Below are 18,034 nucleotides of genomic sequence, written 5' to 3' on the forward strand. Positions count from 1 at the left end.
ACAGCAAGCTAACCTGGGCCTGGATTTATCTTTGCCAAGGTCAGACCAAATGAGAATTAGACCTTTGATGCCAAGAACATGCTACTTATTATTTAAATGATTTAGAAATGCAAGCATATCGTTAACGAATTCTGACCTGACTGCCTTTTAAAAATCATTATGGCTTTGTTTGGTGCCTGTCACAGATGGGGCAGCTTGTAGAATTATACCATGGCCTATTGATAGGAACCAAGATCTGCTAAGGCCTGGTTTTCATATCAGCCAACACTTGCTTTTAGAAGAAAGGTGAGCACATTTAATCCATAAAAATAGCACCTTTGATCTGAGATGTCCAAACCCTTCCCAGAGACTTTATATTTGTATTTTTAGAGGAGAATTTCTTGGGGAGGATGGAATAAATAATTCTTCTAATTCACTTACAAAGCATAGGAATATGCAGACCAAGGGGTGGATGTATAGACCCAGAGGACTACAAAAATGGAACAGACATGATGGTTCCGCATGGTCATCCTCTGACTCCATATTGGCTTTCATTGTTCTATCAACTCAACAACATTCCATGGAAAGAAAGGCGACAGTGAAGAGAGAACTAGGACATCCATGAGGAAGCCAGTAAAACCACACAATTCAATGAAGACATTTCATTCCCTTTACTTTCTAACAAGCTCCAACCCATTCAAAGCACTTATTAGAATTTCAAATGAAAAGCTGAATACCAGGAGCATTGTAAATCAGCTACAAACAGCTTTTAAAACTGTGTCAGGAGAAAATACACATGTAATTTTCTTCTTTTTTTTTTAATATTGCTTTTTTTTCCTTTTTTTTTTTTTTTTTTTTTTGGCCCTCAAAGGGTTTGTTTGTTAAGAAGCAGGTACCAATTTATTTTTACGGAGGGAATATGTTTGATTTGGGGAGGAGTGAGGAGGCACAACTGGAGAGATCCTTTAACCTAGGTTGGTAGGAGCTTCTAACATTATTTTCACTTGTGGTATAAGCCCCAGCACCAGGAAGTGTTTAGTTTAGTTTTGTTTTTATTCTTGCATTGTTTATTTTCTTATTCTTTAGAATTCTTAGAATTTGAAGCAGAAATGTCACTTACCTGAAGAAAACTGCTAGTCAGACTTCTCCAGTCCAGGAAACCATACTTGTTGAATTAGAACGCTCCAGAAAAGATCAGGGTGCTAGAGGAGCCCTCTCATCAATGGGGCATGTGTGGGAAGGGCACAGAACTCTTCTCAAGAGTCAGAAGGCGGCTGCCTCTTTTGCTAGGATATCCTGTAGCCTCCCCTATGTTCATTTCCCTGAGAATGTGACAGGGTCACAAGACAGGGACACTTTAGAATTGCTCCTCATTCTCCTCTTCAAATCCCTGGAAAGAAAATAAAAGAAAGAACTTTCTTAATTTGTTAAGTTCTTAAAGTCGCTAAGACTGGGATCAATTTCCAAATTAAAGAGATTCCTTCCTGCCTGACTGCCTACCTGCCTACCTTCCTACCTTCTGCAGCACAGGAAGACCCATGTGGTTACAGAGATCACCTTTCATGCTACACCAGGCAAAAAGATAAATACAAACCAAAGTGTCATTGGGGACTACATCCTCTAGAAAATATCCACAACTGAATCTCTTAGGCAAATGTTACCTTCTTGACTAAGACCACTTACTGCTAAAAATTATGAAAACAATGGATAATACATTCCAATAGAAAAGACCACAGCCAACCATGGTTAAAAACAAACAAAAAAACAGGTGCCACTCAAAAATCATAAGATTTCATCTCTTCTGTTTCAGTTCTAAAAGTAGCTGCCTTGACATCAAAATGAAAATTACAACCTTGAAATGAATGAGGAGCTGCTCCAAGGCCTGGAGAATGGGATCCAGAACATCTGGATCCTATGTTCTATCTGGATGGAAAGATGGAATCAAGCTGCATTTGATAATTTATTTACTTAACCAAAAACTATTAACCATCAACTACTAAAAAACATGTGCATCCACTTTAGGTATTGATAATTCTCTGCCTACCTCCCTCTCAAATTCTGTAATCACAATCACCTTTCAGGCTAAAGTACTTGAATGGTCAGTCAGAGTTTTGCCCCATAAGTTCCCTTCAGGATGGGATAATGGAAGGATCCTGGGCTCTAGAACCAAATACACTGAGAAAGCATTCAGAAAGGAGGAAGTCCATTGATTGCTCTGGGTTAGAAATGAAAAGGGGCCGCCACAAATGGAGGGTAGATTGTGTTTTTGAGTAGACTGGAAGACCCACTTCTCTTCCTTTTCTGTACCTCCCACTCCCATAACCAATATGGTTGGAGGATTTTTATTGAGGAAACTACCAGTTTTCTTCCATGGGGTAGCATTTCCCTTGAAACCAGCCTGATGGGCCAAGAGGTAATGAAGAGACACCTCCAGTGGGAGTATAAATCTTGGTCATCAAATATGGATGCCATGAGATCTTGTCTTCCTTTCACAGAACGTTTCTCCCACCAGTAGCAGCCCTTAAGCACCTGGCTTTGATTGCATTATGGGAGCTGGAAAATTTCTTTCCATGTGGATCTGCTCCTTATTGGCAGAATGACCTTGCAGGAGTTACATAACCTCTCTGAACCCCATTCAGTCAACTATAAAATGAGACAGTAATACCTGCTTCCTGGTGACACCTAAAAGAGATAATGCATGGAAAATGCTCTGCACACAGCCCTAGCTCTTCATGTGTTAGCCTGGTTGGAGTTGCATTCCATTCCAGCTTCCTTCTAGGATTGACACTACCTGAAGAAAAGGGCACTTGAGCTCAGCAGTTGGACAAGTCGTTCTGCTACATTCTAGGTGCTGGTGTCACAGCAAGGTACCTGAACCACTTTGGCTCACATTGTCACAACCCTCATCCACAGTCGTTGCCTACTTTGGTAATAGTTACTAGTTTTCCTTTTTCTGTCCCCTCATTAGTCAACTAAAAAATTTATCCTTAGAGAGCTCTCTCTCACTCCCTCTTTCAAACCTCCTTTTCTTTCTTATTATTTCCCCTCTTCTTCTTTCTTCCCTTTTAAACATGATTTTTCAGCCCCACAGTAGTTACCTGCTGCTTAAGACACCCAAGTAAAATCCTTACACCTGAGCTTTGAGCTTCTCTGACTTTCTTGGTTTTTGTCCTTATACTCATCAACTCCCTCTCTTCCTACTATAGTTCACCTCTCCATGTTTATCATCCCAACCTTTATCCCCCAATCTTTTGTGTATTTTTCCTTCTTGATAAAAACCACTCACTCATTGAAAGACATATCAGTTGTTTCCAGCTTTTTTTTATTATAAGTAAAGTTGTTATAAACATTCACGTACAGGTTCTTACATGGTATATAGGTTTTCATTTCTCTAATGTAAATGTCCAGGAGTATGATTGTTGGGTAGTATAATTACATGTTCAGCTTTTAAGAAATTCCCAAACTCTTTGCTAGAACAGTTCTATCATTTTGAATTCCCACCAGCAATGTAGGAGTGATTTCTCTGCATCCCTAAAAGTATTTGGTATTGTCACTATTTTTTTTTATTTTATCTCATCTAATAGGTGTGTAATGATAGCTCATTGTGGTTTTAATTTTAATTTAATATTTTTAAATAGCTAATGATGTTGAACATCTTTCCATGTGCTTATTTGCTATTTGTATATCTTTGGTGAAATGACTCTTGATGTCACTTGCCATGTTCTAAATAGATTGTTTGCTTTTTCTTACTGCTGAGTTTCAAAAGTTTTTATATAGTCTAGAAACTAGTCCTTTGTTGGATACGGGATTTGCAAATATTTTCTTCTACTCTGTAGCTTGTTATTTCATCCTCAAAGGATCTTTCACATAGCAAGAGTTTTTAATTTTGCCAAATCAACTTATCATGTTTTCCTTATATAGATTGAGTTTTTGCTGTCAACTAAGAAATCTTTCCTAGCTCTAGAGCCTGAAGACTTTTTCATATTTTTTCTAAAAGTTTTTATAATTTTATGAATTATATTTAGTTCTGTAATCCTCTTTGAATTTTTTAATTTTTAAAAAAATTTTTTAAAGGTTTTATTTATTCACTTGACAGACAGAGTTCAGAAGTAGGCAGAGAAGCAGGCAGAGAGAGAGAGAGGAAGAAGCAGGCTCCCTGCGGAGCAGAGAGCCCCATGAAGAACTCGATCCCAGGACCCTGAGATCATGACCTGAGCCAAAGGCAGAGGCTTAACCCACGGAGCCACCCAGGTGCCCCTAATTTTTATTTTAAAAACTTAGGTTGAAGTTTATTTAGGTTTGCCCATTGATGTCCATTTGCACCAGCAATGTTTGCTGCAAGGCCATCTTTCCTCCACTGAATTGCTTTTGTATCTTTGTCAAAAATCATTTTGCCATATTTGTGTGGGTCTATTTCTGGCTTCTCTAGTCTTCTCTACTGATGTGTGTGACGATGCCACATAGCATTGATTACTGTAGCCAAAAATGAAGTCTTTATATTGGGTAGACTGATTTCCTATCACATATTTATTCTTTTTTCAAAACAGTTTTAGCTATTCTAGTTTCTATGAATTTCCATATAAATTTTTGAGTAATTCTGCATATATTTAAAAAAATATCCTACTGGAATTTTTATAGGAATTACACTGAGGAATAAGCCAATTCAAAAAAAATTGACATCTTTACTATCTTGAATATTCCAAACCATGAACATAGTACTTCTCTCGATTTATTTAGGACTTCTTTGATTTCTCTTATCAGCATTTATAGTTTTCAACATACAAGAATTACATGTATTGCTGGATTTATACCTAAGCCTTCATTTTTAAAGCTATGATAAATAGCATTGTATTTATAATTTTTATTTCCATGTGTTAATTGTTAATTTTTATTTCCATGTGTTAATTGTTAATCTATAGAAATATAGTTGGTTCTTATGTATTGTATCTTCTGTTCTGTGACTTTACTAAACTTGCTATTCATTCTAGAAGATTTTATTATTAATTTTTGTAGATCTCTAAGGATTTTCTATGTTGACAATCATGTCTTATGCAAGTGAAGATCATTTTACTTCTTCCTTTCCAATCTGTGTGCATTTGATTTCTTCTGTTGGCCTTACTGCACTGAGTAGAACGTGCAGCACTGTGTATAACAGGAATAGTGAGAGTGGTCATCCTTGCCTTATTCCTGATCTTTGGGGGAAAGTATTCAGTCTTTTTATTAAGTAAAATGTTTGCAGGGCACCTAAGCGGCTCAGTCAGTTAAGCGTCTGACTCTTGATCTTGGCTCTGGTCCCAATTTCAGGGTCATGAGTTCAAGCCCTGCATTGGGCTTCATGCTGGGTATGGACCCTATTTTTAAAAAAGTATAAGGTGTGCTGTAGGGTTTTTGTAGATGCTTTTTATAAAGTTGAGCATCCCTCTCTATTCCCATTTTTCTGAGAATTTTTATCATGAACAGGTATTCCATTTTGTCAAATGTTTTCTCTGCCTCAGTTGATACAATCATGCAATCTTTCTGTAGCCTGTTAATATGGTGGATTATATTGTTTGATTTATGAATATGTAAACAGTTTTGCAGTGCTGGAATAAACCCTGCTTGGTTATGGTATAAAATTCCCTTTGTATATTGCCGAAATGTATTTGCTAACAATTTGTTAAAAATTTTTGCATCTATGTTCATGAGTTATATTGGCCCATAGGTCTTTCTTTCTTTCTTTTTTTCTTTCTTTCTTTCTTTTGTTGTTCTGTATTAGTCTGTAGTTAGTATCAGGATACTATTAACTTCATAAAATGAATTGGGAAGTATTTTTTCCTTCTTTCTGGATGAAAGTATGTAGAATTGATGTTAATTCCTTAAGCCTTTGGTAGAATTCAGCAGTGAAACCACCATTTCTGATTTTTCTCTGTTCTTCTAACTCTCCTTCCAGATCTAACTTCCTCAGCTTTTTCCGTAAGTGTGCAAATTCTAATGTCTGTAATAAATTCTTTACTTCCTAATACTCTTATCTACTTCCCTGACTGAATCCCGATATCTTAAGTAATCTGGTATTAAACTGAAATAATGATAATAATGATTAATAGTTCTTGAGCATTTAAAACATGCCAAGCACCTGCTATGTACTTTACACGTGTTATTTCACGTAAGCAGCCTCATAGGGAAGGCTACATTGTCATTCCAACTTTACAGAAAAGGAAACTGAAATACAGAGAAGTCATCTGTAAACAAACCCACAGTAAGGATCTGAAGCAGGACAGAAATCAAACTCTTAGCCACGCAGTTCAACTGATGTTCCTTTTCTTGGCATATAATGTCTCTTTCAGAAGACCAGGGCATGTGGTGCTGATAGAAAGCATATATTTCAGCCTTAGTCACATCCCTGGCTCCTGGAAAAAATTGTGCTTTTCATCTGGTTTACCTTCTCTTCACATCCACCTCTTTTTCCATTTTTCTTCTTTTCTCTGCCCTTGGAAGATTTTCCCTCTGGACTTTCCCCCATCTAAATCCCCTCACCTCCCTATCACCTTTTAGATTTACCAGGCCCCACATAGGTAAAGCACAGGCCAAAGAAGAGAGGTAGGCACTGGTCGGTGAGATGGCAGGACGGACGCAGGACGGACGCGGCAGCGTGTTGAAAGGAATGCACTTGTGAGAACAAGTGGGGATCTATGGGGCCGGGAGACATAAGCCTGCACAGTTACTCTGAGAAATCACCTCTCTTGTTCTGGCTTTTTTGTTGTTGTTGTTCACTTTGGGATCAGTCCAGTTTTTAATTAAAATGTCTACCCTGCCTTAAAAGACTGTATAATTCACTAAAATAAACAATACTTTGGATGCAGAAATGAACCTGTAAGCAGATGCAGCCCAGATCCATTCTATTCTGGCATATGTGTGTATTTTTTTTTCTCTTTTCCCTGAGTGCCTTTGCTTGGTAAAAGCCATCAAATATCATTGGGAATTATTACTAATTTTTTGAACGACCTGAAGAATTAAAGAGAGAGAGAGGAAGAGAGAAGGAATAAGAGGAAGAGAGAGAGAAAGAGAGAGGTTAAGCTCAAAGGCAGAGAGAGCGAAATGGACCAGATTATACAAAATTAAAAAGCAAATACGAGCAGACAATTTGTGCCGAGTGATTGCAAGCAATTACAGTCCAGCTTTTCTGGAGGGAAGATGGGGGGAGGGTGTTATTTCAGCTTAAAAGGAGACTTTATTCATTCCTGATCAGCTTCTCCTACCATTCTCTCTTTTATTCTTGGATATCAATTTAAAAAAAAAAAATCAGCTTTCAGATGTTCCATGTCCACCCCTGCGAATCCACCCCTGGGCAGACAGTGAGAATTTAAGCTTCCAATCGGTTCTTTCTATAGCCCTGAAAACCAATTTGTTCATAAAGAATCAGATAAGGAGGGGGCGAGGGGGGGAACACAACAAGAGCATGTGTTTCTTTTAGAGGAGAGCTTCAATTTTACTGTAATTGTCTAAAGACGGAGCTGCTTTGATCTGAAGAATTATTATTGTGCCTCAAATGCCGGCTGCTAATGTCACAGCTGTGCTGGGGCTCGGTCACGCCAAGGGGCTTGAGGACGAACTTAGTCCCTGACCTGCCTCTGGGTCCTGCTCTCCACGTCTTTCCTTTGTCCACATGGGAAAGTTCGCTTTCCCAGTATGTCCCTTGACCATCAAAGGCCACAGTGCTGTTGGTTTTATTCAGGTGCTTGGGGGAGGTGGGATCATACCGGTGGTGACATAACAGGGGTTGCGGAGGCTGTACCAGAGTGGGGGCTCTTGCCTTCCTAGGGGCAGGCAGGGCTGGATGGGAACACCCGCAAGAGATCTGGTGTGGTCACTAGATCAGGAGACCCAGCTGCTCCAGCACAGTCTCCAGTGCACACGAGAGCTGAGTGGAGAGAGTTCCAGTGCTTACAAGATACACAGAGAACTACTGGCTGCATTTCTCTGATTTTAATTCTTTGGGTTAATAGTTATTTTCTCTCTTTTTGGCTTATGCTGCACTGAAGCAAAGGGCAGCCCAAGAAGCAGAATTAAACAATTTTCTTTCAAAAGAAGGAAGCCAACAACTATATTTAGGGTCTTAGAGCTGAGGATCTTCAGGGCTTGTGTTTTCCTTGTTGCAGGCTGGGGGGACACAACCAGAGCCTGCATGGCTCTCCATAGAGGCTAGGCAGGTCCAGCTCAGGGCTGCCGGAAGAGTCCTATCCACTCCTCCCCTCACTTCTGCCCATCTGAAAGCCACCTTTGCCCATCTCCTCCAGGTTCCCCTGTCTCCTATGAGGCTTCACTGGGGACTGCACCTGCTCATTCATTTCTCTCTGGCTCCCCATTGCCAACAGCATTGCCTAGACTTCATAACCTAGCACCCACAGCTCTACAGATAAGCTGCCTTTAGACCTTCCTCCAGCTATTACCCTTAGTCCTGTAACACGGGTGATGATCTTCCCCACTATTCCAGCAAAGTCCCACCTCCAGCCCTTTGCTATGACTTTCCTCCTACCTGGAAAACAACCTCTGTCTTCTCTCCCCTTTTCTGAGTCCTTTCTTGGCCCAACTTCTAGTCTGATGTGCAGATGAGATGGATAAGAAAATTATTCCAAATGGACTGTGAAACCTAGTTTAGTGAGAGGAATGAGGGCATGGCCTGTTAGTTCACTTAGGTGAACTAAGGCTGGGGGCTGTGACAACAAGGAGAAGACAGACTGGGAAGAAGAACCCCCCCACCCCACCTCCTCTAAGCCAGTGTTTCTCAAACTGGAAGAATGCACACAGCCCTTTGAAAGAAAATGTGGTAAAACACAAGAATATTCATGAACCATTGGGGTCTGAAGAGTCTAGTTTGAAAAACATTGCCTTGCAAAACAAACAAAAATGTTGCAATATGAAAATATAAATGTAAGCATAGCCCTACATAGCTTACAAGGCAGTAGACCCACATTCCCCACAAACACCATCTTTTCTAACCTGAGCTTTCCTCATACAAAACATACTAGAGGGCTTTCATCAGCTGTGCAAACATGGGCCAATTACTTAATTTCTCTGTGCCTCTTTATCTATAAAAGGAAGACAAGTAAAAGTATCTACCTCAAAGCGTTACTGCAAGGATAAAATGAGGTAATATGCATTCATGCAAAGTGCTTGGCACATTGTGAGTTTTCAGCCAACAACAGCTTTAGTTAAACTAATGCCTCAGAAATACAAATCAAAACCACAAAGACATACCCCCTCACCCTAGTCAGAATGGCTAAAATTAACAAGTCAGAAAACCAGAGGTGTTGGCGAGAATGTGGAGAAAGGGGAACCCTCCTATATTGTTGGTGGGAATGCAAGCTGGTGCAGCCACTCTGGAAAGCAGTATGGAGGTTCCTCAAAAAGTTGAAAATAGAGCTATCCTAGGACCCAGCAATCGCAGTGCTGTGTATTTATCCTAAAGATACAAATGTAGTGATCGAAGGGGCACCTGTGCCCCAATGTTTATAGCAGCAATGTCCACAATAGCCAAACTATGGAAAGAGCCCAGATGTCCATCAACAGAGGAACGGACAAAGAAGATGTGGTATATATATATATATATATATACACAATGGAATATTATGCACCCATCTAAACCCCCCCCCCCACATCTTGCCATTTGCAATGATGTGGATGGAACTAGAGGGTATTATGCTGAGCAAAATAAGTCAATCAGAGAAAGACAATTATCATATGATCTCACTGATTCTGGAATTTGAGAAACAAGACAGAGGATCATAGGGAAGGGAGGGAAAAATGAAACGACAAAACCAGAGAGCAAGGCAAACCATAAGAGACTCTTAATCTTTGGAATCAGACTGAGGGTTGTTGGAGGGGAGGGGGATGGGAGGGATGGGGTGGCTGCAGGATGGATACTGGGGAGGGTATGTGCTACGATGAGTGCCAAGACTGATGAATCACAGACCTGTACCACTGCAACAAGTAATACATTATATGTTAATAAACAAACAAACAAAAAAACTCGAATCCATCTAGGTACCTATCTTATTGTCAGAAAACTCCAAGAGCAAATCATGAATTCCTCATTCCCTCTTCAACTCCAGGAGGTCTGATATTCTGGGGTTCCCAGAGAGTGAGAGGGAGGACGCTTAGGAGACTGAGGCTCCAATGAAGACAGTCGGTGACACGTCCAAGTCTCAGTTTTGGCTCAGGTCATGATCTGGGGGTTGTGAGGTCGGGCTCCATGCTCAGAGGAGAGTCTGCTGGAGATTCTCTCTCCTCTCTCCCTCTGCCCCTCCCCCTGTTCACTCTCTCTAAAATAAATAAATAAATCTTTAAAAAAAAATATAGGCCAAGTTACAACCACAGGAAGCTCTAAGTTAAGAAACACAGAGCAAAACCTGAGCTTTGAGCCAAGGGGAGGTGAACTGATTTTCTAGAGTGACATATACAGAATTGCTGGAGATGCCCTAAGAAGGGGACAAAGGGAGGCAGGCTTCACTGCAGAGCTTATGGAGGAAGATCTAGTTGAAGAGAATGGAGAAGATTCTGGCTAAGGAGGAATGATCTTTTTACCTCAACAAGCCATGGAAGTAAATGGCAGGAGACAAGCAGGAAAGGAGACCTATAGGGATCAAGGAAATCTGGAGAACAATCTTGGAGCAAATTTAAGAGTAGAGAGGGAGGAGGCAAGATATATCCAGAAGGACAGCATCTCCATCCTCCATTTGTGGCCATGTAACTTTGGGTGTTAGAAGAGTCGAGGATCTGTGGATCTCTAAGTCATAATTCTCGGCTCTGGAGCACCTGCTCTCTTTCCTTTGTAGGGAAATGGGCTTAAACAGAAACAAAGAAGCTACAAAAATGAACAAAATTTAGGGAAGAGGGAAGGAGTCAAGAGAAAGTGTACTGATGCATGCAACTTACTTCAAAATATAATAAAAAAAAAAAGATGGATTGAAGGATGGGCAAAGGGACAAATAGACGGACTGAGATGAAACAAGTATGCTCCAGTTTTCACAGCTGAATGTAGATGGTGAATGTATGAGTGTTCACTGTAAATATTTTCCTTTCAATTTTATGTGTTCGCCATTTTAATAATAAAAAATTGGGGAAATATAGGTAACAACATCCAAGATAATCATTTCTTGTCTCAAGACAAGTTGTCCGTAAGAGGAGTTGGCACAATATTGAAAGGGTAGATTTTCTTCAACTGTCTCCCCTCACCTTTCAGACACCCAGTGCTGTCCACACACTCTCCTGGCACTGGACAATGGGCTAAGAATGTCACCTGTAAAGACTGAAGCTAGGAGCCCATACTATGGAATCCATATTTTGCTAGGTCTTTCACAACGAGTGATACAAGTCTTTAACATCCAAAGAAATAAATCTTAAGTGGAATTTCAACCAGTGGGGAAGAAACTATAGGCAGCATATCAGTTGGATTAGATTCAGTTGCAAATGCAGACAGAAAAAAAAAAAAAGTAATAATTGTGGTAAACAAGATGGAAGTTCATTTCATGATCACATACATGGAGTCCAAATGGAAGTAGCCCGTGACTCTCTACTGCGAACATTTCAAGAACCTTATCTTTTCCAGCTCAATACTCTAAAACCCCTAAGATACAGATAGTCCCCCTCTTTGAGGTCCAAGGTGGCTGCACCCAAACTCCAAGAAGCAAGATGATGGTAGGAACAAAGAAGGAACACATCAGCATGCCCAAGCTATCTCTTTAGGAAGGTTCCTGGAAATTGATATGCAAACTTAGTCACATGTTCACATTTAGCTGCAAGGGGGAATGGGAAATGTAGTCCTAATTCTCAGCTGTATTGTTCCCCACAGAGGAATTATATTAGTTTTTTTATAATTTTAACTTTTTTCATTTTTATTAAGTTTTTAATTTTAATTCCAGTGTAATTAACATATGGTATTATATTAGTTTTAGGTGTACAATATAGTGATTCAACAATTCTATATGTTATTCAGTGCTCATCGAGGTAAGTGAACTTTTTAATCCCCTTAACCAGTTTCACCCACTCCCTCCTCTCATCTCTCCTCTAGTAACCATCACTTTGTTCTCTATGGTTAAGAGTCTATTTCTTCTTTTCTCTTTCTCTCTCTTTCTTTTGTTCATTTGTTTTATTTCTTAAATTCCACATGAGTAAAATCATATGGTATCTGTCTTTTTCTGATCGACTTTTTCGCTTAGCATTATACTTTCTAGCTCTATTCATGTTGTTTCAAATGGCAAGATTTCAGTATTTCTCTGGTTAAATAATACTCCACTGGTGTATATACAACCACATTGTCTGGTTAAATAATATTCCACTGGTGTATATACAACCACATTGTCTTTATCCATTCACCTATCAATGGACTGGTGGGCTGGTTTTGGCTATTGTAAGTAATATTGCAATAAACAGGGGTGCATATTTTCAAAGCAGTATTTTTATACCCAGTAGGGTGATTACTGGATGCTAGGATAGTTCTATTTTTAATTTTCTTGAGGAACCTCCACACTGTTTTCCACAGTGGCTATAACAATTGGCATTCCCACCAACAAGGCACAAGGTTCCTTTTCTTCCACATCCTCATCAACACTTGTTGTTTCTTGTGTTTTGATTCTAGCCAGAGAAGTTATATTACTATGAAAAAAGGGAGAAAGGATTTGCGGGGACAGCTGTCTCTCTCAAAGGCAGGGAGAATGTCTCTCTACAATGCTGCATTCACAAATCTGTAATTTTCTACTGACTCTGTCCTCCAATAGGGTCATCTCTGACCTTACCCATTAACCTCCGTGACAACAGTCTCCTTTCTGGCTTGAACATACAGTAAGGAGGAGAAAGAAATATGAAACTTTGTAATAAATACTTCAGATATTAATAACCAAAGGGTGGGATAGGTATTGCCACCATCATGTTAGAGAAAAGAAATGGAGGCTTCCGTAAATGCAAAAGACTGATGAGGACTTCATCTTTAGAGGCCTCTGGTGACGTGCATGGGGACATTGGGCAAGTCTCCCCAGTCTCTCCCACCACTCAGCCCCTCTACCTCCATAAGAAAATTGAAACCTTGAAAAGCACAGAGACTTCCTGACAGCAGAGGAGTTCTAAACAGGTGCTCTCACCTGGAGGGGAAAACAAGCAACAAAAGCCAGAAGTGGACTTTAGGGAGACAGCAGGAAAACAGCAGGCTAAGAAAGGTCAGCCCAGGATCTCTGAGTGGCTGAGTCCTCTGCAAGAAGGAAGGACACGGGCACGGAGGTTAGTGTAGCTCACCGGCATGCATACAATGTCTCAGATCTATTCCAAGAATTAGAATGTAAGTTCTTAAGGTTCTTGAAGAATTTTAAGTTAGTCTAGTGGCACAGTCTTCTTGATCCGAGTTTTCAAAGTTGACTACTCACTGAAATCACTTGGGGCTTTTGACAACATACTCATGCCTAGTCCCAACCTCCAAGATTCTGACTTTGTTAGTAAAGTTAGGGAGTCACTAGACTCTAGAGTCAGGGTGCTCACACTTCAGTGTACATATCCATCACCTTGGAACTGCAAAATGCAGATTCTTCTTACAAGGTCCAGGATAGGACTGAGACCACATTTTAATAAGCATTCAGGTGATAATGATGCTGCTCATCTTAGGGGCACACCTGATTCTGAGTAGCAAGTCTGACTCTTGCATTTCTCCTACACAGAACATGCATTTTTGCTATCCTACTAAGGGCTCTGATGCATTGTCTACTTATACAAGGCTGTCTGGAGGCCAAAGGGTGTCTATTTATACACCCCTGTAACAAAGCCTTTCCTTACAGGGCCCCAGCTCTGCTCCTTGCTGCTTACTCTGCATCTGCCTCCATGTTTAGCATGCCATCCCCTAAGCTGATGATCTAGACTGGCCCATGTTGGACATAGCACACTGCAGGCTACTGGTGCTCTTATTAATACTAATAATTAATGCTTCGTGCTAATAAGTAACAGCTTACTAATACTAATAATGACATCAAGAAAACAATGATAGTCCTACATGGTACAATCTCCTTTGTATACTACCCCCCTCCAAATTATAGCTCTAAATGAGCTTCCAGAATCTTGTTTTGACAGGTACAACCTCACACACACTCACTTAATAAGACAGCTCTATGGACTGAAATTCCACTTTCAGCAGATACACTTTCAGTGTGGCACACAGGAAATTAAATGTGAAAGTGTCATTAACATGGAAGTTGTGAGTTTAATTCCCTATGCAGGGCGCTGACAAACTGAGATTGTTTATCTATTTTTCATCATGGCTCTCTGTCTCCTATGAGATCCAGTGAATTTCTTAGAATTCAGTCTCTGCCCCCTTTTTCTGAATGAGCATAGGCTTGTAGCTTCAAATTCTATCCTCAGAAACACATATTCTCAGAAGCCAAAGGAGCTAATACAAGCACATCACTAAGAACATGGTTCCATAGCAAGGTCTGTGATTGTTAAAGATGGGCTAATTCAGAATGCAGAATTTTGGGGTGTGTGTGTGTGTGTGTGTGTGTATGTGTATGTGTAGTTTCCTTAAATATTTCTTCTGAGAGGAAGTAATGTAGCACTTAATGCCTAATGACATCTATTAGGGAATTCATTAAAGAAAAACTGATAACAAGATGTGTTATCATAGTCAACAATTAACTGCCATGTAGGAAACTCGATAGCTCTTAGGATGGGTAACGGGAGCTGCTTTGGGGCCTTCCTTACAAAGTGGTAGGTGTAGCCGAGCGGCCTCTTTCTGTAGGCTCACACTGACTACTACTGCACCACTTCCAAGTCTGAATCCCATGTAAAGAGACGGGCCAAGGTAGGCTCTTCATCCCCGACTCATGTTACAGCTGGACAAGACGGGCAGCCACTGCAAGACTGCCCTTCCTAATTTCCTCTGTCTTTAGGTCTACCTTTATTTTTATTTATTTATTTATTTTTATAAAGATTTATTTGTTTGTTTGTTTGTTTGTTTGACAGACAGGGATCACAAGTAGGCAGAGAGGCAGGCAGAGAGAGAGGAAGGGAAGCAGGCTCCTTGCTAAGCAGAGAGCCAAATGTGGGGCTTGATCCCAGGACCCTGCAGGAGGCAGAGGTTTTAACCCAATGAACCACCCAGGCACCCAGGTCTACCTTTAAATACAGGTTCAAATGACTTGGGTAATTCGGGGGAAAGGAGATCTCAGGGGAACCTTTAAGGGTCTGAAGTCCTTGGGGACTAGGCTAGAGGGAAGGCTCACAGTCTCCCATGGCAGGAGCTCACTTAAAGGAGACTCAAAGGTCTCTTTCTATTCTCCTGGGTGGAAAGGGGCAAAGCTAAGAAGTTGTCTGCCTCTTTGTGCTTAGCCTTGGCCTGGAGAAGACCGTGAAGCCAGCAGAGGCTTCTGACAGCAGCTCGCATTCTCGGCATGTGAGCCAGCCTGCTTCTTTGAGAAACCACCTACTCACCTTATGATTCTGACAACATGATGCCCAACCAATCCAGCGGCCTGAGCATTTCAGAACTTCCTCTTGCTTCTCCAGACCCTCATGTCTGGGATGCTCAGATAGTCCCCTGCATACATGGATCCTTCCTCCTAAGTCGCCTTTTGGTTTTGATTTAAAGTCCTACTAAACGTTAGAGCCAACAGAGGTTTAAGCCAGCTTTTAACCCAATTTCCTCATTTCACAGATGAGAAAACACCCAGAGCGGATTACCCACAAGCCAGCTGGAACAGGAGCCCAGGCATTCTGACTCCTAATTCAGAACCCTATTTTAAAACAACAACAACAACAACAACAAAATAAACAAACAAACAACACCTCTAAACACTGGGAAACCTAAAGACCCAAAGAAATAGCTCTTGGATTATCTAGCCTATGGTGGCACAAGGTGAAGTTACTCTTAGCTTGTCTGTAGGCTGCTATCTCCACTGTGCATTCGAATGGAGCCATAAAGCTTCTATTTGTTTCCAGAAGCTCCACCATATTGAAAGGGCACATTCTCTGCTTCTGTCAGCAATGGGAGAAATAGCACATGGTGTTTTAGATAGATCATAGTTGCCTGAGTCGAGGTAGTGTTGTAAAAGTAAGGAGTGTGCTGGTTATTCTGCCTGCCCGTCCAGACCTTCCTGCCTGCCTCCATCCCTCTCCACGCCACTCTGTGTCCTGGGAGACTGAACTCCACTGGCTCACCCCCTGGATTAGCCTGTCCTCCAGCTCACAGTTGGGTTTAACCCATGGGAAGGCCCAGAAGGAGGTCAGAGGTCAGAGGTCAGGGTACTGGTTATTCTGGTCCCCTCCTTGCCTTGCCATGGTTTGGGCAGTGGCTCCACCAACAGCCACAGCTCCCCTTGCAGCCACAGGTCTCACCAGAGATCAGAAACACTGTCTCTCTTCTTACCACCTCAGTCCTCTGAGGTTCTTCATCATCCTTTGTCAGTTCCCTTCACCCTTCACCCTTTACCCTTTACCCTTTGCAAACAGTTCCACTGTCCAACTCACTTGGGCAGACTAACATGTTGAGCATGCTGGCTCCTCCCTTCCAGAATGCAAACTCTGACAGGGACCATCCCTGGGGGTTGGGGCACTCCTCGCCTCTCTAGGGTACCTGTGGGTGGAACTGTATCATGTAACAATAGCCTGCATTCACTGACTTGTGTATAGAGTTGCCTCTATTTCGATAGGGAGAAGGGCCAAAATAAGGCAGGAAGTAATGGGAAACCACCAGCAGTTAGAAAAATCTGCCTGACACTTGAGATTCTCCCCGTCCACCTAAGATCATCCCACTCAAGGTCACTGGCCCCACAGTAGGATCATAGGATTCGACTCCCAGTGCCACCAGTGATTTTTTTCTGTGCAACTGGGCAGGTCCCAGCTTCTACCTCTCTAAATTGGTCACATGATTCTGTTCCCTTGCCTGCCTGCTAAATATAACATGTCACAATTTGCAATGTCCAACCTCTACCAACTCATGGTAAGCTGTCTTAAATGCTAAAACAAACACAAATTGAACTGGTTTTCCCATCTGTTTCTTTAACAAATGGGAGCTTAAGCCCATAGGGAAACTGCGTGGGTCAGGGAAACATCAAATGAACACTTCAGAACAAAAACAAATGTTTCTGAAGATCTCAAGATATTTTAAACATAGCACTCCATTGGCCAGGCCTCTCCCCTACCCCAACGCCTGCACAAGATCCTGATGACAGCATTATTTGCTTGAATTGGATTTGTTTCTGTGCCCAGAAACAACACATGAGGAACCTGGAACAGGAAACAGCTACTGGGTCCTAAAAGTTTTTCCAGGACACTGTCTGACACCAGATAGGAATGAAACAACAGTTGGAAGCCATACCAAGGAGCAATGAGAATCATTCTTGGAGATCTGTGTTACTGCTTTTCTTTTACTATTAAAGACAGCAAGAGCAAAGGGCCGTGGCTTGCATTTTGACCTAAAACCCTTACCTGTCAGGTAAGACAGCATGGGGTAGGAGGGTGGGGATCAGGAGGCAGCAGAGGAGGAAGAGGGGACGGTGGAAGCTTATTTTAACTGGAGAATCTGGTACCACCCTTCCCCCCTCCATGTACTCCTCTAAGCAGATGCTCCTTTGGGGGCACCCTATAGGCCTCCAACATGCCCCATGCCAACTGGCAGCTTCCTTGACCATCTATGGAACCAAAACCTATGTACGCCTTTAAGTTTTGCCTTATTCCATTATGCGCCCTACCAGTGCCTAACAAAGCGCTTGGCACGCAGTAAGTAATGAACAAATGCTCCTTGGATGAATGAATGAATGAATGATTGAGTGGATGAGTAAGGGATGAAATGGTTAATGGAAGAATCAAGAATTGAGAGCACTGTCTTTCTAGCTGATGAAGGATTTCTTTCAGAAAGGCATGGTTATTTACCACCAGAGGGACCTATATTATGAACTCATGGAGATTCACTACTTCTTCCCTGTTGTCCTCTCTCATCTCAGGTGTATGCCCTGCTGTACCCAGCTCTCTTGGGTACCCTTCGGTGGAAATGTATCAGAGAACAACAGCCTACATTAACTGACTTGTGTATGGAGTCACTTCCATT

The 18,034-nt window shown here is 41.4% G+C and overlaps 1 long non-coding RNA gene across 1 annotated transcript in view; it reads right to left on the reverse strand.

The window, feature by feature from the left end:
• Nucleotides 1-1,015: 1,015 nt before the first annotated feature.
• LOC131818066 (uncharacterized) overlaps nucleotides 1,016-18,034 on the reverse strand; it is a 327,652-nt gene continuing 310,633 nt past the window's right edge. Inside the window, exon 3 of the long non-coding RNA XR_009348687.1 lies at nucleotides 1,016-1,369. This is a non-coding gene — a long non-coding RNA (uncharacterized LOC131818066). The remainder of the gene's footprint in view (nucleotides 1,370-18,034) is intronic.

The sequence above is a fragment of the Mustela lutreola genome, chromosome 16 (assembly GCF_030435805.1).
Source record: "Mustela lutreola isolate mMusLut2 chromosome 16, mMusLut2.pri, whole genome shotgun sequence".
NCBI classification, from domain to species: domain Eukaryota; kingdom Metazoa; phylum Chordata; class Mammalia; order Carnivora; family Mustelidae; genus Mustela; species Mustela lutreola.